This window comes from Miniopterus schreibersii, assembly GCF_964146895.1.
Source record: "Miniopterus schreibersii genome assembly, chromosome: 3".
Classification (NCBI taxonomy): Eukaryota; Metazoa; Chordata; class Mammalia; order Chiroptera; family Miniopteridae; genus Miniopterus; species Miniopterus schreibersii.
The window spans coordinates 103,218,738-103,245,101 of record NC_138103.1 but is presented as its reverse complement, the minus strand read 5'-3'; the positions used below and the strand labels follow the sequence as shown (position 1 = coordinate 103,245,101).

At 53.7% G+C, this 26,364-nt stretch overlaps 1 protein-coding gene across 2 annotated transcripts in view; it reads left to right on the top strand.

Moving 5' to 3' along the window:
* Positions 1-26,364, top strand: part of ARL15 (ARF like GTPase 15) — a 261,941-nt gene that overhangs the window by 232,928 nt on the left and 2,649 nt on the right. The window lies entirely within an intron of this gene.

Here is a 26,364-nt window from a genome sequence, read left to right as displayed (position 1 = left end):
ATAAATCATCGGGATTTTGTTAGGTAAAAGTCCATCCGATCTGCTCATTGTTATGAAACTAAGTAATAAAATGTTCATCTCGCGGGCATTTCGCAGGCCCTCTATTGACTGAACGTGGTAATTAATCAGTAAGTTTTAATGAGCAATATAATAAACATTTTTCCTTATAAAAGCCTGGCCTAGTATGATTTTCAGTGAAACAGTTTGTTTTTACAGAGCAATAAAACTGGAGACATCCTGACACGGGCCAGCTGTGTGATGGGGTTTTTATACGGTTTTTTGTTAAATGTACATTCACACGATTGGACGTTCAACAGAACTGATGTCACATTAGAACTGCTTTTTCTTTTTCTTTCTTTTTTAATTACAGTTGACACACTGTATTATATTAGTTTCAGGGGTATAGCAAAGGGATTAGACATTTATCTACCTTACAAAGTGATCACCCCGCTCGCTGAGTCTAGTACCCATCTGACAGATGTCTTTATTATTTTTTTTATTAAGTTTATTGGGGTGACAATGGTTAATACGAAGATACAGGTTTCACGTGTGGGTTCCTGTGTCACGAGGTCTGTGTATTGCCCTATGTGCCTTTTCTATTTTCCGTATCAAACACAAAAGTCCCAGAAGTTATGCAGGTTTCTCTATTTTAAAATGCACAGTGATTGTCTTTAAATGCAGAAGCGTGGCTTTGAGCTTCTCCACCTATAAAAGCTGAGGAAGAGTGAATTTCTGTTACGGGAAATCCTGCAGACACGTATGAGGAGCTCCCACCAGGGCGGTGGCTTCTCGTCGGCCATCCTTGCACTTTGAGCCCTGCTCTTGATCTCTCAAAGTTTGATTTTGTTAAATTGCTCAAAGGTAGAGAGAAAAGTGTGTGGCTTTTTTCTTTCAACAAATTAAGAAAGTGCGAATCGGCTGTGTCCCTGCAGGAACTGTAGTACTGGTTGGTCTGGCTTGTCAGATTAAGGCCTTTGTTTTGTTTTGTTTTGTTTTGTTTTAAAGCAAAAATAATGTTTTTTCTCTTTCTGGGTAGATCTCTGGTAGCGTATCTACGTTACAGATTTCTGTGCATTTTTGTTAGAGTCGATATGATTATTAACCCACAAGACTTCAGATGTCAGGAACATTGGGGAACGTGAGAGACACAGTATCTAACTTTCTATTTGCAAAAGTGAAATGTTATGACTGAATGTTTTCACCGTCCAAAAGCCAGGCTGGCTCCCTATCGATCACTCGCGCTGTTAAAATCCCCTCCCTCCGCCTCGCACGGCCACCGATGCAGATTCCAGGGGGCCCGACGCAGAAGCGGCATCCTCGGGAACACACGGGACCCCCCGAAAGTGTTTGAGCGCCCCGATAATTAACACGTGGTTGGCCACTTTGTTTAAAATCTTCGAGAGAACGCCAGCCGTAAGGGGTGGGGTGCCCTCGAACCCAGGCAAGATTCATCTCCTGAACTCGTTCTGTCTTTGTTTAAAGGACCGTGAAAGACAGGACATTTGTGCAAAGTAAACACATTTGAGTAATTTCTTCTTAGGACTTTCAAACAGAGCGTGTTCTCTGACACCAGGAGCAGTGCAGGGGCCGAGTCTGCGTTTTAAAAGCCGAAGGTGCATAACTTTTAGCGGCGTCAGAACAAACGGATGTCGTAAGATGGAAACTGAAACACAAGCGTTAACATGAAACGTGAGTGTGGGAAGATGAGACGATAGGCGATACTTTCATAGGAAAACTTTTCAGAGCAGGGCCCCTCGAGCGGGAGAGGTCAGGTACCTGACCAGCGGCAACAGATGCCTTTTGATTCACCAACAATGGGCCCACTTGGAGCTCTTCCGAGACCCAGTCGGTCAGGGGTGTTTGAAACACGCTGAATTTGGGGAGTGGAGGGAAGCGTCTTCTAGAAAAAAATGCAACCAAGATGATATCATCCGGGTGTGAGTCTGGGAGCCTTCGCGGCCACCGACTGGAGGAGCCTCGAATCCCTCAGGACGTAGTGTCCTTTCACGACGCCGGGGAATCGCGAGAGTGGGAACAATTCGCACAGAGGCACAAATAATTCTCATTCATCCCGGAACCCCAAACACAGAGAGGGAAACTGAGGCCGGTGTGGGCAGACGACAAAGAGATCACCGCTACAAACACCCGCAAGAAGGATTTTTTAAAATGTTTACGCACCCAGGTTAAGAGCGGGCTGGACCGTCTGGGGCAGACGAGGGACACGCCGAGTAACGGCAGGAGAATGCACATGGGCTGCGGGGGAAACGTGGTGGGAGTCAGGGTGTTCGCCCGGGCAGGTGGCGGGGGTCCCCCAAGGGATCTCGAGTGTTCCTGGGGTCACGGGTGTGATAAGCCGGTTTACAATGTTGAATTTTTAAACAGAATGTTAACCAAGGAGAAATATGGATCAGCCACATTTTGTAACTAAAAAAAAAACAAAAAAAACCACACACAACAACAAAAGGAAAAATAGTAAGAGACGTGCAAGCGAGAACTCAGTGGAACAGGCCGTGGGCTCGTAGGCCCCGTGAGCCCTGGGTGCCGGAGTATCTGGGCGTTATCTGCGCAGCTGAGTCCGGAGGAAGCGTGTGGTCGTGTGCGCCGACCGTCCTTTCTGCTCGCGTAAGCACAAGCAGGAACACGACTGACCTTGGCGCGAACGGCCCTGGGGATGGTTGACGCAGGGGTGACACTGCTCTTGGACAGTGGTGCCCAGTTCTGGCCAGGACGTCCCTTAAAGAGCCCGCGCTTTTCTGCCAAGGCCGCCCCAGAGCCCGCCCGCTGCAGGGACCTCGCTCATCCTTGCCGGGGCCGTTGCTGTTGGTGCTTTTTCACGTTTCCACGCAGCCTTTTCTCTGAAGTATTCAGAGCTGTTTCAAAGAGTTATCCTAGGAAAGAAAATCTAGTGTAAGTTGCTGAAAACCAAACGAGACCTTTCTTAACCCCGCGTGAGTCAGTGTGTGTGCGCTGTGCTTACTCCGCTATAACTTTTTATCTCCTGGACACTTAATTCGTCACTGCGGACATCTGCAGTGAGGAGTCAAAGGCCCACTTTTGAATCGGTCACCGTGCCAGAGGTGAAAGCCGCTGACTTCGAGCCCCTGGGAGGGACTCTTGGCCGCGCTCACGGTCAGTGGGTGTGTTTAAGTCCTGTCAGGTTCTCTGTTCCCTCGGGGAAATTTGTACCCAAGGAGTATTGAGTTTTTTCTGTTGATTTGTTTCCAGAAGCCTGTGTTTGCTGCATTCCTGCCTGTTTTATGGTTCTGTGCAAAGGAGGAACAGTTTCTTGCCTTATTTGGTTTGGATTTGATTAGCAATCTTTGAGATTAGTTTGGTCTTTTTAAAGTAAAACAAATGAGAGGTGGCCAAGGGTGGTGGAAACAGCGCTGGGCAGGGGAGCGGAGCCCTGGTCCCAGCTGTTCCTGCAGCCAGCCCTGGCGGGGCCCCTCAGTGCCCACCTGAGCCCCATCACTAGGTCCTGTGCAGAGCAAACGCTGATAAACGGGAGCACTGGGTAGTCAGCTCCAAGGGATTTCAGAATCCCACGTTCCTCGTAACGGTCGCAGCAACAAGCCCTGCACTCTGTAGACACTGCGACTCCCACGCCCCGAGAGGCGGGTGTGTGTTGTTGGTCAGATGCGGATGCAAAGGTTGTTCAGGACCAGGCAGGGAGCAGATGGGCGACCTGACGCTCAGGCTGGCCCTGCGCCCTGGAGTTACCCCATTGCGCTGGTTTCCCAGCCACACGGCGTCGTACTAGTTCTACATGTAGCTTTTAGAATCGGGCAGCTCTGGGTTCAAAACTCTGCCACTTTCCGGCCTGTGGCCTTTCTCTGAGCACCGTGCACTGGGACGTGGGTGGAATCACACCGTCGTCGAGAGATTAAGGATAAACGCGCAGGCCACGGGGAGCACCGAAATCGGGCGGTGTGGCGCCTTCGGGAGCCCCTGCCCCGGCTGCTGTTTATCGCCATTTCTAAGAAGAGAGCCCAAGGTGGAGATCTCTGTATAAACATTGTTTTATGAGGCCTGTACACGCATCTCCTTCTAAAAGCTAATTCCCTCACAAACGATTCTCACTTTCTGTTTTGTCTGTCTCTCGTCCGAGATCACGAATGGACGTCTGAGGTAGTCTGGGATTTGCGATGCTGTTGCCGTTTGCTTTGGGGGAATGTGGCTGTCAGAGTGCAAATGGGACATGAATCCATTCCCCCCAATAGCGGTTGGCCCCCTGCCCCCCAGATTCACCCAGGAACTAGAAAACAATCCACCACACTTGGAAGGACCTCTCTCAAGGACTCAGTGGGACTCCCTGCCTGCCGGGCATTGAGGTCGGGGTGTTGCCAGTCGGCCTCCTGTAGGGAATGCCAAGTCCAGCTGCGCTGGGCAGAGCCGTGGCGCGTGCGGGCCACCTCCGAGGAGGGCGGGCCTCCTGTAGGGAAAGTCACCTGCGCCGGGCATCTCCGAGGAGAGTGGGCTTGCTTTCGAACTCACAGCCGACTGGCACCAGACTGGGATTCTGCCTGTATTTACCTTCCTTTGTGTCAATAACTTGGAGGTGCATAAATCAGCAGCTTGCAGTGCCTCCGTCCCTCACACGTGCGGGTCCGCCTGTTAGCAGACGCAGCTTCTGGGTGAGAGGAGCTGTGGGGAAACAGGCGCTCCAGTGCGCAGGGAAGGCGTCCAAGAAAGCGTGAGGATGTGAGTGTGTTTACCGAGAAAGAGCAGCACCCAGGAGGCTAGGATTATTTAGTAGCTTATTCTACATTAGTTTATTAAGTGGCTTGGTTCTTTACTCAGACGTTCCCCACCCGCCCGGTGGGAGTGGGAGCCTTAAGTTGAGACCCTCTCTCCCTTGTGTCCCCGGGGGACATTCAGCTCCTTGTCTTTATTAAGGACCTTTCTGAAAAACGCCACCTCTGGGAAAGGGCCCTGGACTCTCCCACCTGAGAACTCTTTTCTGCATAATCAGCCTAATTTTTTTCAAGTCGGATCATAGTGGCCATTGTCCCGTCTGTTTTCCCTCCACGATGCTCCCAGCACGGATGTTAAATTCGAGGCAGCCAACCTTCCTAAGGAAAGGCGTATACGGTGCCTCAGGCCTCATCACGGGAGGCACTTTGCTTTGAAGTCCAGTGTGAACACTTAATTTTTATTTGCTATTATAAAAGTCTCTTTGAGCTGACAAATATGAAACTATGACTGTGATTTCGGCAGGAGGCCAGCAACTGCGGAGAGAATATGCTTTTATCTCCGGGAGGCCTTCTGACTACTGCATTCTTCTATTAATAGACGCAGGATGGGAGCCGCGTCCTCCGAGGCCTTCCTACGAGCTGTAGGCATAAGATGGATGTGTCAAGCAGTAAAAGTTTAATGTACATTTATTTAAATCTCCCGTCGCTGGGCAGCTGTTAAATTTATTTAAGAGCTCTCTGTGGCCAGGATTCCATTTTTTTCCCTCCATTTATTTGCTGTCCTCCCTGGAATTTCGGTTAAACAATAAAAAAATTACACGTTCAAGTTGGTGAGCAGTTGCATACTCAGGCTTTCTCGTGGGATGACATGGGAGGTGTGAGCCGACCGGCGGCTCCCGGCCTCGGGAACTGCTCCTTGGTCTTTACGGAGCCGGCCGGTGGGGCCACCTGGGCGCAGAGGCTGTCGGGGCGGCTGGGCTCGCCGTCTCCTGCTGTAACCAACAGCTTAAGATTCGATGAAGGGTTAAGTGACACTCCAGACGGAATATTTTCATAGGTCAACTAAGTGCACGTGCTGATCCTAGGAAACGTTTCTATGGACAGCCGTTCAAAAAATCTTTAATTAAACAGCTACATGAATGTCAGTGTTTATTTAGGACCCCAGGTGAAAGCTGAGTGATTTCCTTTACATCAGACCTGTCAGAATGAGCCCGGCCGGCGTGGCTCAGCCGTTGAATGTCACCCTATGAACCAGGAGGTCGCAGTTCGATTCCCAGTCGGGGCCCAGGCCCAGGCTTCAGGCTCAGTCCCCAGCAGGGGGGTGCAGGAGGCAGCCGGCCCATGACACTGATCATGGATGTTTCTCTCTCTCTCCCTCCCTCTCCCTTCCTCTCTCTAAAATCAACAAGGACATATTTTTTAAAAAGAAGGAAAAAACTGTCAAAATCAAAGAAAAGAAATTATTTTACCGGCCCTGACTGATTTTGAGGGAGAGCTTAAGGGATTCTGCCCACACAGCGTTTTCATAACTTTTAGGAGTCTTCAAATCTAGGAGTTAGCCTTTGGGCATTGGTTGCTACTTATAAGCCAGATTTGGGGAATATCCTGTAGATGTTCTTGTGAAAATATTCCCTCTCTGCCATCCATCATCTTCTAAAACTGAGCGACTTCGCGGGAAGCACAGGCTCCCATCAGGCGAGACCCTTGACTTGGGTGTGTGCTAGCACCGCCTTTGTGGGGGATCGTTCTGATACCTCCGAATGCTTTTTCTTCCTCTCGACTGATAAAAGGAAAGCTTTCTCCTGACGGTCAGGATTGGTGAGGGACCGCCATTCAAACTCCTTCCTCCCTGTCGCCTGTGTCTTTTTTTCTCCTAGGGTATGAATCTCTTTTCTCAGGGGTAATTCTACCCAGGCCACCAGGCCCCTCCTTTTAGAAGGTCCTTGGAAAGTGTGAAGCAAAGGTGGGCAGGCTATTGCTCTTGAAAAATGCTCTGGAGCGTGTCCCAAGAAGCAATGTCTACAGAACACAGTGGCGGTGCTCCATCCAGTTCTAAATGGAGGTTTTCATTTGTCTTTGTTATAAACTACAGCATTGGCTCTGGGATAACTAGGACCTTACGTTTGGATGCTTCCATAAATCCTTTTAAATATGAAGACCAACCGTACCCAATAAATGTGCAGACGTTGGGGAGCTGAGGGGGATTATGAGCAGGGCTCTGTTTACCAGCAGTGGATCAGAAACCGGCGGGCTCTCAGTGTCCTTTGCCCCAGCTCCTCCACGCACTACGTGCAGTTTCCTGAGGTCTTCGTCTTTGACAGTCTCACTTTTAGCCTCTATTTGCAACCTCGGTTCCCTGTGGCCTGCTTTGGTTTTGCCAGACCCTTGTCCCAAGCTCACAGGCTTCATCTGCTTCACGCTGACCCTGCGTCCAGTGCCACCTGTACCCACAGAGTGTTAGTAACAGCGACCACGGAACCGGCCACGGACTCCGGCCACGGACACCGGCCACATCTGACCATGTTCCCGGGTTGGCTGCTGCCCAGTCCTTCTGGTCCAGGCACAGAGTCCTCCAGAATGTTGATGGTTTTGTAGCAACGCTTCATTGGCATAAATCCGTTGCTCAACCCGGACAGGGATCTGCTTACCAAGTTTTTTTCTGTTTTGTGTATTTGTTATTTAGAAGGCCCAGGATTGGGAATAGTAGGTCCGTGTTGTAACCAGTCTGTGTGCCAGAGGTAAAAGCCATTGGCAAAGCTCATCACAGGAGGGAGGCCGTTGGCAGGGCCGGGGCTGGTGGGCGTTGCTGGGTTCCGGTTGGTTTACGCTCCCTCGGGGCAGCTTGTACCCAGAGCATTTTAAGGTTAGTTTTCTACTGCCCCCTCTCACCCGCCCTGTTGCATATGTTTTCTGCATTCTTCACCCAGTTCTCTCTCAATTAGCGCAAATTCCCTTCCTTATAGGGTGTAAACCGCTTGGAAACACTCACGGCTATGATTTTTTTGTAACATAGCAACTTATGGAGACCATGGCTGCCCCTTCTGAGCGAGAATGCAAATGCCAATGCACAAAACTAACCCGGGTTCCAGCGAGGGGGGCCGATCGCCCACAGCCACGCGTGTCTGAAATAGCCAGAGATGGGGGCAGCCGCGCCGTGAGCGTGGAGAGGAAGCTGCCCGTGGGTGTTTCTTCAGTTCCGTAGCCGCTGTCCCAGGTGTGCGGAGGCCAGAGGCTGTGAGGGTCACGCCCAGTCCCCCGGCCGGCAGGCTTATTAGGAAGAGAGCCCCGAACTGGACCCACCTACCGGAGCTGGGACAGGAAAGGCCTGCGGCTGAGCGGGGAGGCGTGAAACCCGAGCCCGGGCCTCCCGGTTTGGGTGTCGTCGAGTTTTTATGCCGTTGAGGAAAGTTGCGATGTACTGTGTAGGAAACTGTATGTCGCTGTTTATATCATTCCTGTGACAAGTGGCGGGGAAAGTAAAGGTGCCAGAGATGAGGGAGGTGGGCTTGGCCCGATAAAGGCACCTGCTGGTGCAGCTGACCTTGGGAGGACGGTCCAGCGGGAGCCCTCTGCCCAGCACCGAGACCGCTCCCCACGCTGAGCTACCGTGTAAGACAAGCAAGCGCCCTGAAGGCTCGCACGACCAGTCCCCACGCGTCTGCCGGTGGAACTCGGCTCTTCAGTCCCATGTTACATCCTAGATTCTCTGCTCGACCACACGCTGCGTGTGATGTGCTCGCACCTTATGCAGCAGGAGCTGCCCGCGTGATGACCGTGTGTCGGCGTCCTGGCCTCGCACGGCGCAGGCCTGTGGGGCCAGAAGCAGCCACCCGAGCGGGAGGAAGGGGTAGGTTGGGGAGAATTTCCCCCTAAGTCCTTCGTTCCAATATGTGCCTGACCGTGAGTAGCAGCATGTAGCCAACGTTAATTTTTCTTCCTCTTTGTAAACCAAACGTGGCCGGGACTATACCTTGTGTTCCTGAGGGTTTGACGCTGAGACTCTAATCCCGAGGTGTGGCTTGTGAAGGTGGTACGCCCCACGCGTGCGCTGTTTCTGTTACGCAGTCGGTAGCCGCCTCGCCATCTCTTCTCACCAAGTCCTTTTGGGTAGAAAGAAATGAGAACGTGGAGGGGAAGCTGTTGCCCAGAATCCCCAAGGAACCGGTGACACAGTCTCTCCACTTAAAATGCGTGTATTTCAAACAGATTTCATTGGATTGAATTGGCATAAACATGGCTAATGCCCGAGATCAGTCTACGTCTCCTCCATGGGGCAGCCGCCTTGGTAAGAGTCCGTGTGATGCCGGCTCGTCTGAAGGGGACCGTGGTTTGTTCCGCAGCTGCTCGTTCGAAGGAATGTCGCCCGAGCCGGCGTGGGCGCGGGTTGACCTGGGACATTCCCCCTGCGGAGCTGAGCAGCCCGGGGTTTGTCCGACATTCACTTAGTTTTGAAATGAACTCTGAGTCCAAAAGCAGTGTCTCCTGCGTCCTGTCTACTAAAGGTACCCCTTGCATTGAGAAGCAGCGGTGTTTCTTTTTATGGGATATTCCTTAGGCTCATGGAAACTTACAGAGTGTAGGGAAAGGTTTGCCGGGGGACAGTGAGTCTCACCTCTCAGGCTCCCTGGAGATACCGAATCCGAGCAGCCCTGACGGTGCCCCTCAGCCCACCGAGATGTGTCCCTCGTCTTGTAACCGGAAGGGGAGCCATGGGCTGCTTGGGTAAGACGCAGGTCCCCCCTTTTCCATTTTTTGGTTTTTTTTCTGGTAGTCAACACAGTCTACATTGGGTGGCAAGAGGCAGCCCGTGTGGGTATGTGATTTTTAGATTTATTACGAAAATATTTAATTTTTTATTAAAAATTCCATTTGAGCAGTGCTGGTGATCCATCTTCATTTATGCCAGGTTCTCCAGGAATTTAACATTATTAGGCTTTGATCTGAAATTTCCTATGAAATTATTTGGCTCCCCGTTAGTATTTAACATGAAAAGACCTCATCGTAAATGGATCAGGCCCTGAGAACAGGGTATGAAGGACACTCAGCTGAGCCCCTGCTCCGTTCCTGTGCTTTTCCCTTTTCTGCAGTAGAAGCGGGTAAGCTCCGCTGCACCCGTTTCCCAGGTGGGTTCTGGCACCTGGTGCCATGCCGAGCGCTTGGATCGAGAAGCCAGACCGGCGTTGGCGTCAGCTCTCCTGGAGGAATCTCCCCGATGGTGGCCCCCGGGCCCCTGCCCCGTCCCCCGTGGCAAGTTCCCCAGCGCTGCTCTGCGTGAAGTGTTTCTTCTCAGAGATTCTCTTTGTCGTTCGGGACCTAAACTTAATAAAGGGAATTAATCTTACCTAATGATTACAAAGCTATTTTTTATTACATTTTTCTCGTTCAGTGGATTGGTAAAAAGATTCACAGTTATTGTTTGCTGGCAAACATGCATATTGGACAAGCTGTAGTATTGTGGTTTTACAGCTTTCAGTGTAACAGTTTTTGAGTGGCCTAAGGGCACGCGCAGTCACCCCGACTCCTGGGTGACCCATAAGAGACAGACGCGTTCTGCGTGCTTTTCTCGGAGGACAACGGCCACCAGCAGTACTTCACAGAACTGTTGACACTTCAGGGCAAGGCACTTGGTTTTAAAATACTCCCATCGAAGGAAAAATAATATTTACCCCCCTCCTCCCTCTACCTCCCTTCCCTTTTCCCTGCTATCTTCCCAATCTGCATGTTCTATGTGTTGTTGTTTTTTAACTTATTCCCCTATCTGGAATGCTTATCTAAACAAAGAGTTAGATGGCCCGATAAGGCAGACGAGGAAAGGGCTTCCCTTGGGCCGCATGAGAACTTTCAGGCGTCTTCCTCGGGCGATCTGCACTTCATAGAAGAACACGATTTCAGAATAAAACTGCAGCGCCTTTGCCGACGTGGACTCCGGGGGCCCCGTGCACGCTGGCACATTCCTGAGTGGGGGCCGCTGTTGTCACAGTAGGGAGTCGCCTCATTCGAGCGCGCAGTGGGGTGGCCAGCGCCTGTGGACAGACACCTGGGGCGAGGGAGGGACGTGCAGCTCTGCGGACCCTGTTGAGCGGCAGCCTGTGACCTTCGTGAACCAGGCTTCCCGGGAGCGTTTCCTGGAATAACACGTCTTTGGGACATTTTTTTTCAAGTTTAGTCCATAGACACACCCACACTCTTCCGCAGAGAGAATATGTGTGTCACTGGTGATTTGGAGAGTGTGGGTCGTGGCTGTTTGTGTGTCGAGTCCCCCACGCGGAGTCGCCGTGTGGGCCTCCCGCTTACGTGGGTGTTCACTCAGCAGGGTCTGTGTTGGGGACGGCGGGCGGGGTCCTAGGGAGCGGCCTCGGGAGGACCGCGACAAGGACAGGCGTCGTGGGTTTGCCACCAGTGCAGAGAAAATTAGAACGTTAGGCATCTGGGTTTATGACCTTGGGTGGTCGTTCCATCCTCGGGGTCTTGGTCTCTTTATCTGTGAAACGAGAGGGTTAACACGTGCCTCCGGCTCTAAAATTCTGGCTCTGAGAACATCTTCCCCATCTCAGCTATTTAGAATGAACCTTATTTTCAATTCATCTAAACAGCTTTAAAACGCTGTTTAGAATCATTACAGTCACACTAAGAAAGGCTAAAAAAATAATCGACAAAATTGCGACTGTCTCCCATCACGTTGTTTGTGTGACAATCTGCTAAAATTTTTTGAGCTAATAAAAATAAAAGACAGACACCAAACGGATGCTTTTTGAGAAAGCGAAGGGAGACATATGGCAACTCTCCAAACGCTGCCGACACTTGTCTGCCCCTCCGGCTGTTACCTCTCCAGGTGCGCACGGCCCAGGGGACCCGAGGCCACCTCAGCCAGGCCCCTTCTCCGACTTCCATTCCCCCCTTTCCCGAAAGTCGTGATCTGACCCAGGAAGAGGGCTCGGAGCCATGGCTCCATAATCATTCATCTCTAGGGCTCCGCTTGCCCATCGACAGTTTCCACTCTTGAGCCTTTCAAATCGGATCTTAAGCTCTATCCACAAATGTCTGTTTTTACTTTTATTCTGCTTACCTGGTCTGGAAAGTAATCGGCTGTTTTTGGCATTGTTTAAGCAATAACGCTCAATGAGTTCTTTTAGTATCGTTCAAGATTTTGACTTTGACATGCCCAAGAATATTTCAGAAATGAAAGACTGTCACAGTCTAGGTCCCATAAATGAGCTGCTTTTAAGTGAACCAGCCTTACTCAGGGAAGCTCTGCGCCTCGCCGAGCTTCAGGGGCTATAACTCACCTCCAGTCCTCGGACCACGGTGCCGGTGGCCGTCCCCCATGGGCAGGGCCGGGGAGCAGGGAGCGCAGGAGCAACTGCGCGTGTTCGATGCAGGCGGAAAGGTGTGTGGTCTGCAGAAGCCCATCTCAAGCTTGGGCGCGCAGCTGGAGAGGGGCGAGGCTGCTTCTCAGGCGGGAGTGGTTGGTTGCTTTGAGTTTCCTGCGTTTCCTTCTATCTGACCTGTACCAGGGGCAGCGGACGGAGACCAGGACTTGAGTGATGAAGAGGCGGCTCTGTGCCAAGCCTGCCCTGGGTCTGAAGGTGCCGCCTCTTCCTGAGACTCGGGGGGGCGTGGTCCCGATTAGAGGCTTCTCCCCGAAAGGCTGCGGTTTCACCAGTCGTCAGAGCAAGTGCAAGGTTAATTTGGGTCGGCCGTGGCTCTGTTTCCCGAGCGTGCACTGTGCACTGGGCAGTCGGTAAATGTCAGGCAATCAGCAGTTTCTCGTGTGCCGCCCTCCGTGATGAGCGTTCACAGGACAGCGAACCTTGCAAGGGAAGGGACAGTCCTCAGGCTGCCTCTCGGGTGTCTCAGGTTGGGGACCTGCAGCTTGGCTGTCAGCAAGGTAGGAAGGCAGCTGCCCCCTCCCGACGCATTGGGTGCTCAGGTCTGAGCGTCCAGCACTCGCTCGGGCTGAGGCAGGAATCTGTTGGTTCTCAGTCCCTGTACACAGTCGTCGAAACACTGAAGTCCTGACCCGTCCCTGTGAGTTTATCTGACTGCGCCGGTCCTTCCCCCAGGACCTCCGGAGCTGCCCCGCAGCCCCAGGACGAGTCCTGACTCCACAGGGGCCTTTGGAAGCGGGCGCAGCTCCACAGCCCTTGTGCCCGCTGCTTGGTTAGCGCCCACGCTGTGCCCCTACTCGCGTACTGTAACTATTATCCTGGCGGGAGGCATCATCTGCACGGAAAGCTAGGTAACCGTCAGGAATGGGGTAAAGGGGGGACATCTGTAATACTTTCAACAATAAAGATAAATATTAAAAAAGAACAGGCCCTCAAAGTTATAGTCAGTGTCATTAAGAGGCAAGCATTTAGTGCAGGGACTAAAAGTACTAGTACAAACAGTGACTCTTTTATAGTAAAATATCTGCTGGCCCCGGGACAGGGCCGGGTCTGAGCCTCATTACTGAGCGCAGGCAAAGGGACGGGAAATGCCAACTGAGCTGAACCGGCCTGAATGTAGACCTCGTACTTCAAGAAAGAGCCAGTGGAAATTTGGAGGAGGCCAAGCTAGAAACTCGAACTAAAGACATCTCAGAAGAACTCGTCTTCTCCATCACAACGCGGCCGGCTGGCGAAATTAGCCAACAAACCAGATGGTGCCGCCTGCACGTCAGTGACCCCGGGAGCGATGTGACAGCAGGCCCTTGAGCGTCGCCGTGTCGCTCAGCTGGTCCTTGCCCCGACGGTGAGCGCTGGCTTATAACCCACAGCACCGGTGTGTCCGCGGACCTGCGTCAGACTTTGGAAAGTAGGGGTGGAAGCCCGAGTGGCACTGAGAAGCACCCGGACGCAGTCCTCAAAGGCTGGTTCCTGGGAGCCCAGCCTGGCTCCGTCAGCACATCCCTTCAGTGTTTTATGCACACTAATCTGGCACCTCCTGGGTGAAATCATCTGCAAAAATTAGTCCATGTTCGTTTTCACTGGCCTCCTGTAATTAATGGGAAATGTAAACTACTTCTGTTATGGGGCGTAAGTTCAAGCTCAGAACCGGGAGTCCCGTCGCCTGGGCTTGTACTTGCACAGCTGCAGGAGTGTTAGGGAGGCCGTAGACTCCCATGGTGGGAACACGGCGGGAACGTGGCGTGGAGAGGACTGACCTGGGCCGACGTCTGTTCCCTGCTTGCCCTCGGACAAGGTACCCCTGAGCCTCCGCCCCCGTGAGGTCAGTGCGGGTGACAGGTAATACTCCGGGCAGAGCTGAGTGAGAGCACACGAGCTGATGCTGAGTCCACTGGGGTGAGTGACACAAGTTGCTATAAAGCTGACAGCCTGGCCCTGGCCGGTGTGGCTCAGTGGTTAGAGCCTGCAGACTGAACGGTCTCAGGTTCGATTCCTGGTCAAGGGCATGTACCTCGGTTGCAGGTTCGCTCCTCGCCCCTGGCAGGGCACGTTCGGGAGCCTGGTGTTGGGTTTGATCACATGGCATTAAAATCCCAGATGTTTACTGAGCCTCTACTACAAGCCACGCCAGCTTCCTGCGTCTGCCTCTGCACACAGGCCCACTTTTATTTTCTTTTGAAAAATGGCCTTTCTGTTTTTTATTTGTCCACAGGCATGTTTTTATTTTGTTTTTTAAAGTACAAAAACTATCAGGGTACGTTGTCTCAAGTCCAATAATTTAGAGGCATATTAAGAAAAAGCTAATAATCTTCACTCCCCTGCGTTACCATTTTGATGTGGCTTCTCCCATAGCTTTTTCTGTGCTCAGTAACTTTCCTAACTGTGCACATAATGTGCCTAAAACCTAGATGTGCGATACTGGTGATTTTTACATGGGGCTGTATTTATTATGCTGGCAAGTGGGAGCATTGTTCCCCTGACGATAACTGACTCTCTCTAGTGTACTTGATTTTGTTTCATCTTAGAGAAGGGAGGGGAGGCGTTGTTACCTCCCTGCAGAATAATTGAGCAGCTGAGACCCCACCGTTGGCCAGAACCTTCCTGTTCTGAATAGAAGAGACTCGACTGATGTGATGGGCTTGCTCCTCCCTGGTGGTGTCAGCTCTCCTCGGGCAGCGGGACTGTAACAGGTAGATGTGCTCTTTGATTTCGAGACCGTCTCCAGGGATCGCAGTATCAGATCTAAATACTCAGCACCCTTCTCAAGCTTCGGTGCTTGAGGGTCCTCTCATTGGGTTTTGTTCGTAGAGAAAGAGCCTGTTTTAGAATAGGACTAAGAAGCGTCCAGACCCTACGAACAGCGTGACCCTGAGGTTGCAGAAGGAAAGATTTGGAAAATGTGACTGTGTAGTTACATTCACATATATATCACATATTCATGTGTATATCACAGAATATATGTCCCTTTCGTGCCTATGATGATAGCACTCAGGATGCTTGGTTGAAGCAAGATGGACTGTTGAAAAAACAGGACTACTCTGGGCTATTTAAGTTTAATGAAACTTAAATTTGAAACCTTTCTAGGTGCCCAAGGCTTTGAAACAACCCCTGAACTACCACGCGGAGTCTTCCCCGTTACAGTTGTTAGGCAGTGCTGGCCCTTAACCCGAGAATATCCCCTGCACACGCTTCCCCAAGATTTTACTCTAAAACCCGAAGACAGTAATTACAGGTACGCGTTCGAGTCCGTGCGTGAACATTGCTGCAGGGACGTCGAAGACCTTTAGTGTTCGCAGTTCACATGCGGGGCAGGAGGTGGGAGGTGGGAGGTGGGAGCACGGGGGAGGCCGCCCGGGTAGGTGGCCGTTAGTGCGAGTGGGAGGCAGGCCTCTGCTAGGAGGCGGCACTTTTGGCCTCAAGGACACAGTGCCAGGGCTGCCACCCTCCCCTGGAAACTCCAGGAGCCTGAAGACAGAGACCTCCCCACTCCAGTAGCCTCAGCCCCTCCCTGTCAGTCACTTGCGTACGATGTGAATAGACTCTAAATTCACATTTCTGGAGCCACATGGTCAAAATAGCACGTAATATTCAGTGTGAAATTCTTAACGTGAAACCCAGCTGGCAGATGGGAGGGGTCGGGAGAGGGGAGTGCGGGTGTGCGAGGGGCGCGTCGCTGTCGGAGAGCTCGTTACGCTTTGTGCCGGTGCGGGAAGATCTGCAAACATCTGCGATGCAGCAAGAGGGAGTTTCTCGAACCTGAACTCTGTCCGATTTGCAGTATTTCATAAAAGTATAAAAACCATTAAGATAGTGATGCGGGCCGTTCCAAATCCTTGCCTGTCTAGACTAATTTACTCATTTAGGGACTCTTCAATTCTAGTTAATAAATTATGTTTTTTGATGCTTTAAAATAAGTTCCTGGCTTAATAACATAATTTAAGGGGGCAGGGGGTTAGTAGGAGGAGGGAGGGAGGGAGGGAGGGAGGGAGGGAGGGAGGGAGGGAGGGAGGGAGGGAGGGAGCAGAGCTGGTTCAGCTCAGGTCCATCTAGATCATGTGTCAGGCCCTGGCCAGGGTGCCCAGTGGTTAGAGTGTTGGCCCTCGAACCAAAGGGGCCCGGCTTCAATTCCTGGTCAAGGGCACACACCTGGGTTGCAGGTGCTCCCCGGCCCTGGCTGGGGCACATTCAGGAGGCAGCCACTCGACGTGTCTCCCTCACATGGATGTTTCTCTCTCCCCCCACCCCCCTTCCACACTCTCTTAAAAATTCAATGGAAATATATTCTCAGGTGGAGATTAACAAAAATAAAAATAAATAAAAAAGAGATCCCGTGCCGAGAACTCCGCCCGTCGCGTTGTCCGTGTGCGTCTGTTCCGTTCCTTCGGCCGCCCCAGGGTGTGCAGGGAGCCCCCTCCGTCGTGGTGGCTGACAGGGTGGGGGGCGTGTGAGGACCCGCAGACCCCACCCAGAACACGCTGCTTTAGTTCCTCACCCAAGCCTGGCGGCCCTTGGTCAAACCAGACGTCTTCACGGTCGGTCAAATCCGCCGCCCCCTCTGACGGCCCCAAAAGGCAGTTGCGCCTGGGACCAGGTGACCTCCGTGAGGGAGGTGAGGCGTCGCACACGGGCGTCCTTCCAGGGGCCCTAGACCCCTCGCGTCGCTGGCATTTAGCTTCTAGTTAAAAATGGTTAGCAGGAGCCATCATCGGCCAGGCACTGGCACCACATGATTTTTATTTTCAAATGCTGTGATAAAATCGCCTTCTCGCTGATGGGAAATCGGGGTGGTAAGGGTGGAAGGAAACAGATCGTATTGTCGAGGTAAAATCGGGCTGTGGCGCAGAAGCACAGCTGGCTGTTCCCTGGAGAAGGGGGCATCGAAGGTGGTGTCCAGGGCGTTGGCCGAGATGCGCTCAGGGACATTCTCCTGGGGGTCCTCTGCCGTTGGGCTTCCACTTCGGAGTCCAGGCCACGGGGATAGGGCCCACTCAGGAAATGCTTCAAGACGCATTAAACATGGCGTGACGCTTGTTTGTGAGGATACTGTGTTTAATAAGGAGGTATCCAGTCGTGACCATAATCTACTAACTGCAAGGCTGGGGGGGTGAGGGAGTGTGGCTTTGAGTTATAGAGTTTTGTTTATTTCTACTCTCACGAAAGGATTCGAGGCCAATTCTGATCCTGGACGTGACTTTAAGTAACTGAACTTCAGGCTGAAGTGGGTGTTAATGGCTTCCCCTCTGAGCCGGCTTCTGATCCAGCAGCATAAAAAGTATTGTTTGAAATGCACAGTTTAAACCCCCTTATCTGTGCTGATCTGCCCTGGGAGTTGAACAGCTAATGAAGACTTGGTGAAAGGGCCTTAGCATTAAAAAAGTAAATAAATGCATACCCGCAATAATTTAACTTAAAACATACAGATGGTACCAGGCCAAGGCCTTTCCTCTGATTATTATATTTCTCACATAAAGCACAGCCATGACCTACGTCTTTAAAATGGAGCCAGAGTCAAAGGCAGGTGGGAGGTGACCTTGCACCCTTCCCTGCGGTCCTCAGGCCTAACCCAGACCCGACTCGACAGCCACTCGTTTGTCGGGCAGACACGGTTGTGGATAAACGATGCACTTCCCCCAGTATCTCTCAACGTTGTGAAAGACGGAATTCACCTCTCCAACCTGCACTTAGGACGCCAGGATATCGCCCCGCCCGCCCGCCCGCCCACCCAGACGGCTCAGTGTGCATAGTTAATGAGTATTAAGTTTAGAAAAATAACCCTAAAAATCAATTTCATGGTGAGTGCGCCTAGCTAAGTGAGCCATTTAGACGACATTGTGCTCGTGTGTAGCAGACCGTTTTATAAGCCACGCGGGCTTCCCAGGCCTGCGTCTCAGACGAGCTAATTGGCCGGCTCGGATGTGCTCGGGCCTCACGCAGTAATTCTCCTTCCTGTCCAGAGCGTCCTCGCCTGCGTCTCCTCCGTGTGGGTGGAACGTGAACGGCCATCCTCCGTGGCCAGGAAAAAGTTCTTCATGGGCAGGTTTCTTCCTCCTTACAGTATCTGATCTCTTGAAATAAAGTAAAATCATAACTGAGTGTTATCCCAAACGTGGGGGATACAGAATCAAGTATAACCCCCTAAAAGTGGGCAGTGCCCCCCAAAATGAATGCTTTTTATGCAAGTGGAATAGGAGTGATTACAGGAAAGGAGGGGAGAGGAGAGGAAGGTGGAGGCCATCGAGAGCCGGCCGCCTCCGTGACGACGACTCTGTCACAGGTGGTCCTGGGAAGCCTGGCGCCCGCACCTGGGTGCGAAGGCAGGTGTCCCAGGGCTCTCGCCGCACCTGCCGGCGCTTCCCATCCTGCGAGATAAGCAGCGGCCTCTCTGTTTGGACACAGATTAAAGGATTTATGGGTCCTACGGGTCTTTTCCCTGCGACAGTCTCTCTTCCACCATAGGGTGTTTTCTGTTTGCAAAACGGCCCATTGCAGCTGCCTGCAGGCGTGTGTACAACGGAGCTGAAACCAGCGAGGCCCGAGTTTTGAGACTGTTCGTGAAACCCTCCCTCCCGCGCGAGACCCTGGCGGGGGTTGGGCCGCGTGGGAGCTGCTCTTCGTCTCCCGCTATCCTCTGTGTGTCTGGCATTGGACTGGGTCCATTAGAGAATACAAAACATTTTTTTCATTGTCTGTGCCCTCGAGGGACTGAGGACTCATACACACGAAAACAACTCAAGAGTGGTTGTCCTCGTGCGTCTGGGAGACGCTGTGGCGATGCCGCGGCCCCACTGAGCCCGACACCCTGTCCCACTGATTCACACGGTGGTTATTCACAATGCCTGTTGTAAGGAGAAAGCGATGGCTCGTGTCACTGGGTACACATAGAGCCAAAAAGAAGAATCAGCCCACATGTCCATGAACCCGGGTAAGTCAACGTGACGCAGCCGTCGGTGTGGCGTCCGTCGGCCGCGAGAGGAGGGAGCTTCCGACACGTGCCGGAGCACAGGGGGCCTTGAGCGCGTTGTGCCCAGTGAAGGAGGCTGACACAACTGAGTTTAAAACGTGGGATTGCAGCATCGGCCTCCTGTTGGAAAGGTATGAGCAGGTGGTTAGGCTGGTAAATAGTGTTAGAATGGCCCAAAACTTGGGTCGCTGAATTTATCAATTTAATGGAAGATATTTTTAAGCATTCTGATTGAGGGGGAAATAATTCTTTTACTTTTTAAAGATTTTTTTATTATTGATTTTTTAGAGAGAGAGGAAAGGAGAGAAAGAGAGAAACATCGATGTGAGAGCGAAACATCCATTGGCTGCCTCCTGCGTGCCCCCCGCCGGGGATGGAGCCTGGGACCCGGGCGTGTGCCCCGAGCAGCAATGGAGCAGGTGACCTTTTGGTGCTCAGGACCACGCCCAGCCAACTGAGCCACGCCAGCCAGGGCAAAAAAAGAATTCTTAAAAACTTGAGGATGTTTTGATTAATAGACAGTCTAAAAGCTTTAAAAGAAAATTAAATATACTGAATTTATAAATGGAGCTTCGAGATGCCTACGATGCAGGGTGCTTCAGGCCTGGGCTTGGCAGTTATTTTCTGGAATTGGCCAGACAGTGACTATTCTAGGCTCTGTGGGGCAAAACTGTCTCTGTGCCATTAACTAAGTCTGTAAATGGACCCAAACATTCAGCCTCCTGAATGTATTGTCAGAATTTACCAGGTGTATAAATAGAATGTGAAGGTTGTTAAGTGGAATGTAAAAACTAGATTCTGGAAAAACTAGATTCTTTATAAATTTCAAACGTTTGGGTTTTTTTGTAAATTTAATAAGTGTATGCTCCTTTTTGAAACTGAGAGTGACAGTAAGGGGCATTGCTGTGGCTGCAAGCCCCCCGTATGGACGGCAGGTCGCCCTGCGCCCGGCTGGCTCTCGCTGCCTTTAGAAGGAAGTCTCCACGCGGAAGAGCCCAGGCTGAGCCCAGGCAGGAGAAACAGGGCTCTGCCGGGAGGGCCCTGCACTAGGCCGCAGTCCAGAGCATCTGAAGTCGTCGGTGGAGCCTGGCCAGGTTGGAGACGCCAACTTCCCTCTGCCCCTGGAGCGAGAGCCAGAGTGAGGACGGGGGGGAGGGGGGCTGGCAAGTGAGGCCACATGGGGCCGCCGCCAAGCGCTCCCCATGCCCCGCCGGACAAGGCAGGACACTGCAGGATGTGTCAGGCCAGGCTTGGCAGTCATTTTTCTGGAGAGGGCTGGATAGTAAATACTGCAGGCTTGGTGGGACATAGCTGTCTCCATGGCAGCTCCTGACTCTGCTGTGGTGGCAGGAAAGCAGCCACGGATGCGTGAAGCATGGCTTCGTTCCAGTAAAGCTCAATTCACGGGGTGCCGGGCCGCTGGAGAGGCAACCCGCCGTGGCTGCTGTGACTCAGGTCACTTCTGCTTTTAAAAGATTTTCCTGTAACATTAAGGCTTCCCCTTGCGGTGATGGGAGGACCTCAGGGGGGACTTAAAACACAAGAGCATGGCCTGGCCGGGCGTGGCTCAGCTGTTGAGCGTCAGCCTAGGATCCAGGAGATCGAGGTTTGATTCCAGGTCAGGGCACAGGCCCGGGCTGCAGGCTCGATTCCCAGCTGGGGGCGTGCAGGAGGCAGCCGATCAGTGGCGACTCTCTCATCACTGATGTTTCTGTCTCTCCCTTCCTCTCTCTGAAAGCAATAAAGATATATTAAAAAACACACACACACAAAACTGCAAGAGCATTTCTAGGCTGCTCCTGTCCACCTGTGGGAGCACCGGCACCCACGCGGCGGAGAGCCAGCCACGCCTGGGGTGCTCTCGGGAGCGCTGGCGGCTGGCTTTGGTCTCTGACAGCAGGGTGCACCATCCCTAATCTGGGCCTCTCCCCATCACGTCCCATAAGCAAACTTTTGGACAGAATCAAACCAACCCCCAGCATAGCAAAAGGAGAAACAGATACATGTTCTGAGCTTTTAGGTTCCCAGATTAAGCAGAAACCTGACTGCTTCCCAGACCTACCACCGAAGCACATGGGTCGTTGTAGGTGGCTCTTCTGGACGCCACGTTCTGTGCCCCAGAAGCCCGGGTTTCTGTGTAGTTCCTGTCACCTCCCAGGACGTCCTCTGCACATCGAGGTTACTCCCTGCGCAGGAGGACGGCTAATACAGGCTGGGCTCAGTCCCAGGTCATGACCTGCAGGCATTTGTCTGGGTTTTAATTTTCCGAGCTCAGGCTGCATTTTGCTTAGGAAAGAAGCCGTCTTACCAGAACCACACTTTTTCTATTACACCGAGTGTCCCTGAAAGCAGCCCCCCATTTTAAAACTGCACCCCAAAGTGGTATTGTGGTGTCGGTTGTCACTTTCGGGTCCCCGTTGGAGCTCAGTGAAGAGAAGCTGTGTCTGCTCTGTGTGGTAATATCGTGGGGACCATGGCGAATTGGTCATGCGCCTTATTTATCCCCGCCTTTAATGACATATTTATACCTTTTGAAGGATTTCAAAATCCTACGAGCAGCACAGCAAAGAGGGGACAGCTGGTGCCACCTCTCTGCACTGACTCGCTTTGAACCAGCTGCCAAGAATGCGGCCCGAGGCGTCCAGTGACGCTGGACACCGTATCCTGGCGGCCTGGAGCCGGGCCCGTGCGCTGCCACCGGTGAAGGTCGTGCCCTGCGCCCGGCCCACGCGCGTGGACGGCGGGGCGAGGCCCCTGCGCACCAGCGGCACCGCGCTCCCGGCTGCATTGCGGGGTGTCCCCGGCTCCCTCCCGGGAAAGGAGTGCGCTGCTTCCCGCCGGTTCCTGCGGCGCAAACACGCCAGGTTCAGGCCCGAGAGACCCGACTCCCCGCACCTGGGGGGTGAGAACTGGCCGAGGGACGTTTCCCCCCGTGTGGCGTCCGCGTGCCGTCTGCGTTTTCACCAGTGATCGGGGTGCAGACGGCGGAGCCCCCCGTCCCAGTGATGAGCTGTATCCTGGGACCTGTCAGCCCCGCGCGGCTCCTGAGCCCCCCTTCACCTGGGCCCCCCCTTCGCCCGAGCCCCCCCTTCCGCCCGAGCCCCCCCTTCGCCGGGGCCCGGGGGAAATTTACCACCCGGCCCCTCCGCCTACCCGAGTTCAAACCAGTAAGAGCCTGTCTCGGAACAGCGCTCACAGTCCTCAGAGAAACGCCGACTGTGGGCAGGCACCTCGTGTATTAAACACGAGAAAACCCGCAGGACTCCTCGGAGCTCAAGGTTCTGGACCGAGCTCTGCGCACTCCCCGCTCTCCCAGGTGCGTCCCCCCACCTGCGGTCAGAGCCACCCACACGGCCCCCACGTGTGGTCACAGCGCACCCACGCGGCCCCCACGTGCGGTCACAGCGCACCCACGCGGCCCCCACGTGCGGTCACAGCGCACCCACGCGGCCCCCACCTGCGGTCAGAGCCACCCACGCGGCCCCCACGTGCGGTCAGAGCGCACCCACGCGGCCCCCACCTGCGGTCACAGCGCACCCACGCGGCCCCCACCTGCGGTCAGAGCCACCCACGCGGCCCCCACCTGCGGTCAGAGCCACCCACGCGGCCCCCACCTGCGGTCAGAGCCACCCACGCGGCCCCCACGTGCGGTCACAGCGCACCCACGCGGCCCCCACCTGCGGTCACAGCGCACCCACGCGGCCCCCACCTGCGGTCAGAGCCACCCACGCGGCCCCCACGTGCGGTCAGAGCGCACCCACGCGGCCCCCACGTGCGGTCAGAGCGCACCCACGCGGCCCCCACGTGCGGTCAGAGCGCACCCACGCGGCCCCCACGTGCGGTCAGAGCGCACCCACGCGGCCCCCACGTGCGGTCACGGCGCACCCACGCGGCCCCCACGTGCGGTCACGGCGCACCCACGCGGCCCCCACGTGCGGTCACGGCGCACCCACGCGGCCCCCACGTGCGGTCAGAGCGCACCCACGCGGCCCCACGTGTGGTCACAGCGCACCCACGCGGCCCCCTCACCTGTCTCCTCCGGGAAGCGCTGGTTGAAGGAATGACCCTGTGGGAAGCCAGCTTTCAGGCTGGGGTTTACCGAGCTCCTCATACCCACCCCACCCGGCCACACCCACCCCGAGTTTAAGGGCGGCCCATTGGCACCTGCTAGTTTTCCAGGGGGAATGTGTGTAGTGCCTGTGGGGGGGCCCGGAGCAGGTGGAGCCATCACCCAGCTTCTCTGCCCAGCGGTGAATCGTGGGAAATAAGCTAATACCCCAGACAAGGGCGGAGGCGGCCGCAGGGCAGCGACGGGCCCCCCAGGCGGTGCCCTGGACTGGGGGCGCCTCTTATCACAGCAGCGCCCGGCACAGGGTCCCGTGCTCTGGAGAATCCTCACCCCCAGCTCTGACGTCTGACACGCTCACGTGGGTCCAGGCCCTGTTCATGAGCATCTGAGCTTAGACCTCAGCTCCATGTCCCGTGGAAACGCCAAGCAGTCCTTCTGGACTGTTCACCCGCTGCTCCCCAGGGTGCTTGGAGGGTCGGCGCCAGCTCCGGGCACACTCCCCTGGTTTAGTAACAAAGCTGGGGAAACACGCCGCTCGTCCTGCCTCAGGTGAGGCGAGTAGGTTTTAGGAAAGAGAGACCTGTGGTCGCAGCTCAGAAACTCCTCACCGGCCTTCGGTGAACTTACAACAGGTGGAGAGAACTGAAAGTAGAATGTCCGAGTGGACGTGAGGGCGAGAGAGACCGGGACTCGGGGACCGTGGCTGCCAGCCCTTTCCGGGTCCTGGAAGCAGGCAGGCTCGTCGCCTGGTCTCTCTGCCCGCGGAGACGTGAGGGTGCCTTGCCTGCCCAGTGCCTGGGTCCCTCGCAGGTTAGCCGCTGCCACGACTTCAGCGCAGTGACGCGGTGCTGATGTGTCTCCTGTTGAATGAGGACTTTGCCGCCAACGGGGTGTGTGAGTGCCACTCGGACTCGGGACGCACATCTCCCCACAGTGCGTGAGTGCGGGGGGCCCCGGTGACGTAGTTATGGTGGCCTGGTTTTCCTGTCTCTACCGTGGACGCAGGGCCACCTTCTGTGGCCGTCCTGAAAACAGCTGAGTGACCGCCGGTCTCCGGGCAGCTGAATTCCGATGTGACTCCCCGAGTGGGTGTCCAGAGCCCATGTGGAAGGGCCGAGGTCTCCTTGCAGCAGCTTCCAGTTAGCACGACGTTCCGGCAGCCGATAAACTACTCCCGAATCGTTTAAAAAATGTTTATCTTGATAAGAAAGTAACCGTTAAAAAATTATGTCCATTGTAAGAAAAATAGATTCTTGCATCATAGGCAGCTTTTTAACTGTAAAGCCAACATCAGATGTCAGCATATGACTTACGTTGGTTAAACTTAAATACCTTTCTTTAAAATTATACCCCAGCATATCAAAGGGCCACGGAAAAGCAGTGGGCGCAGGTTCAGTGGGACGGTGAGTGATTTTTATTGTAATAGTACTGGGAGGTGGAAACGGCAGCCAGGGTTCACATGGAACCCGAATCGGACTGTCACTCGAACGGCAGAGCCCACGCCCGGCGCCGTGTCTCCATGTCCCCTCCCGTGTCGTACTTTCTGCTCTTGAACGTGAAACTCTGGGCGCCGAAGGGCGGTGTCCCCGGGATCGGCACAGTCACCCGCTCAACCTGAGTGTCGCCGAGCGCCCGGCTTGTTTTCAGGTTGGCAGTAAAATGGGGCGTGGGGAGGAATCCCTGGGGCACCAGCAGGGTGAACGTGGCAGGTTAGGTACCACTGAGGTGGCAGCGACAGTCTCAGGCTCCCCCGCGTGTCTGTCAGCTTAACGCCCGTGGGCCCCTTTATCGGTGACCACCCTGGGGTCGACGCTTCCTTTCGTTTTCAGCGGGAACTTCCGGGGCGCGACCACCTGTGTGTGTCACCTCCCAAGTGCCTGCGTGAGAGACTGTTTGCAGTTGCCTGGAAGCCCACCTCACGGGCAGCTAGGAACCGTACTGGTGTGTGTGTGAGTGGGTCTGGCCTGTATTGCAAAATATGACACATTTTGTGATTACTTAAATCTAACATTGTTTTCAAATTAGCTATTAATGTGCTACCAGGATCAATTCTATGCACTTTGTTTTTTGTTTTTTAAATATATCTTTATTGACCTCAGAGAAAGGAAAGGAGAGGGAGAGGGAGAGGGAGAGAGAGAAACACCAATGCTGAGAGAGTCGTCATTGATCGGCTGCCTCCTGCACGCCCCTGATTGGGGATCGAACCCCGATCTCCTCGATCCTAGGTCGATGCTCAACCGCTGAGCTACGCCCGGCCGGGCTCTGTGCACTTTTGAGTGGACCATTCGGAGGAAATATTGTCAGGAATATGCACTGATTGTATTTGTCTTTTTCTTTATTTAAACATTAATGCATTTCCTGCCACCAGACATCTTTCAGGTGCTCACAGTACTCACAATGCTGTCCTTTGGCATGTGGGGTTATAAAACGTGGCAAGTGTACGACTTCCCCCCTGTACCAGGTTGTGGATGTCGCCCGCCATCCCCTCTTGGTGGGAGACGTTATTGATCAGAATCCGGATCGCTCTTAAGCACGGGCTCCCCTTTTCTGTATCCCGTGGTGCGGTTTGAAGCCTCGCTTTATGGGAGAAGGAGGCCTCCCTGGTTTTAAACTCCCTGGAGCAGCCACCTCCTCTTGGGAGCTGTGGACTTGAGCATCGGGCCCCCGTCCCTCCTGCCAACTCCTCTCTCCCCCGGCTGGGCACCCGCTGGCTGGGCTGGGGCGGGCAGGTCCTTCTTCCTGGGGCCAGGTTCCGTCCTGGTGCTGGTGGCCACACAAGCAGTTTCAGATTCTCTTGGAAGTTGTCTTCAGTGTCCTAAAGAAAGGAAACTAAAAGGATGGAGTTTACATTTTCCATAAGGGAGAATCCTCTTAACATGATTTGCAAGAACCTGTCCTAACAACCACTTTCCCAGGTCTCAGAAATACATGCTAGATATTTAAGGAGAGAGAAGATTAGTTAAATTATATATTTTTTCTGTGTGTGTTTGATGAAAATAGTCTCGAGTAACAGAGAGAGCGCACACGGTCCTGCAGGTTGTCGCCAAGTTAGTAAGTTAGCGCGGCAATGAGGCGTGAGGTGCTCTCCTGGCGACCCTGGTTGACCTGCGTCGTTCTTGGCGTCTGTGGTGTGTTTGGCCTGCGCCGTAGCACCTGCAGCTCTTCCCAGGACCCGTCAGACCCTGAGCTGTGAAGTGTGCGGACGGGATGGCCGGCGCGCCATCCACCCTAGAGGGACACTCCCGGGTGGTC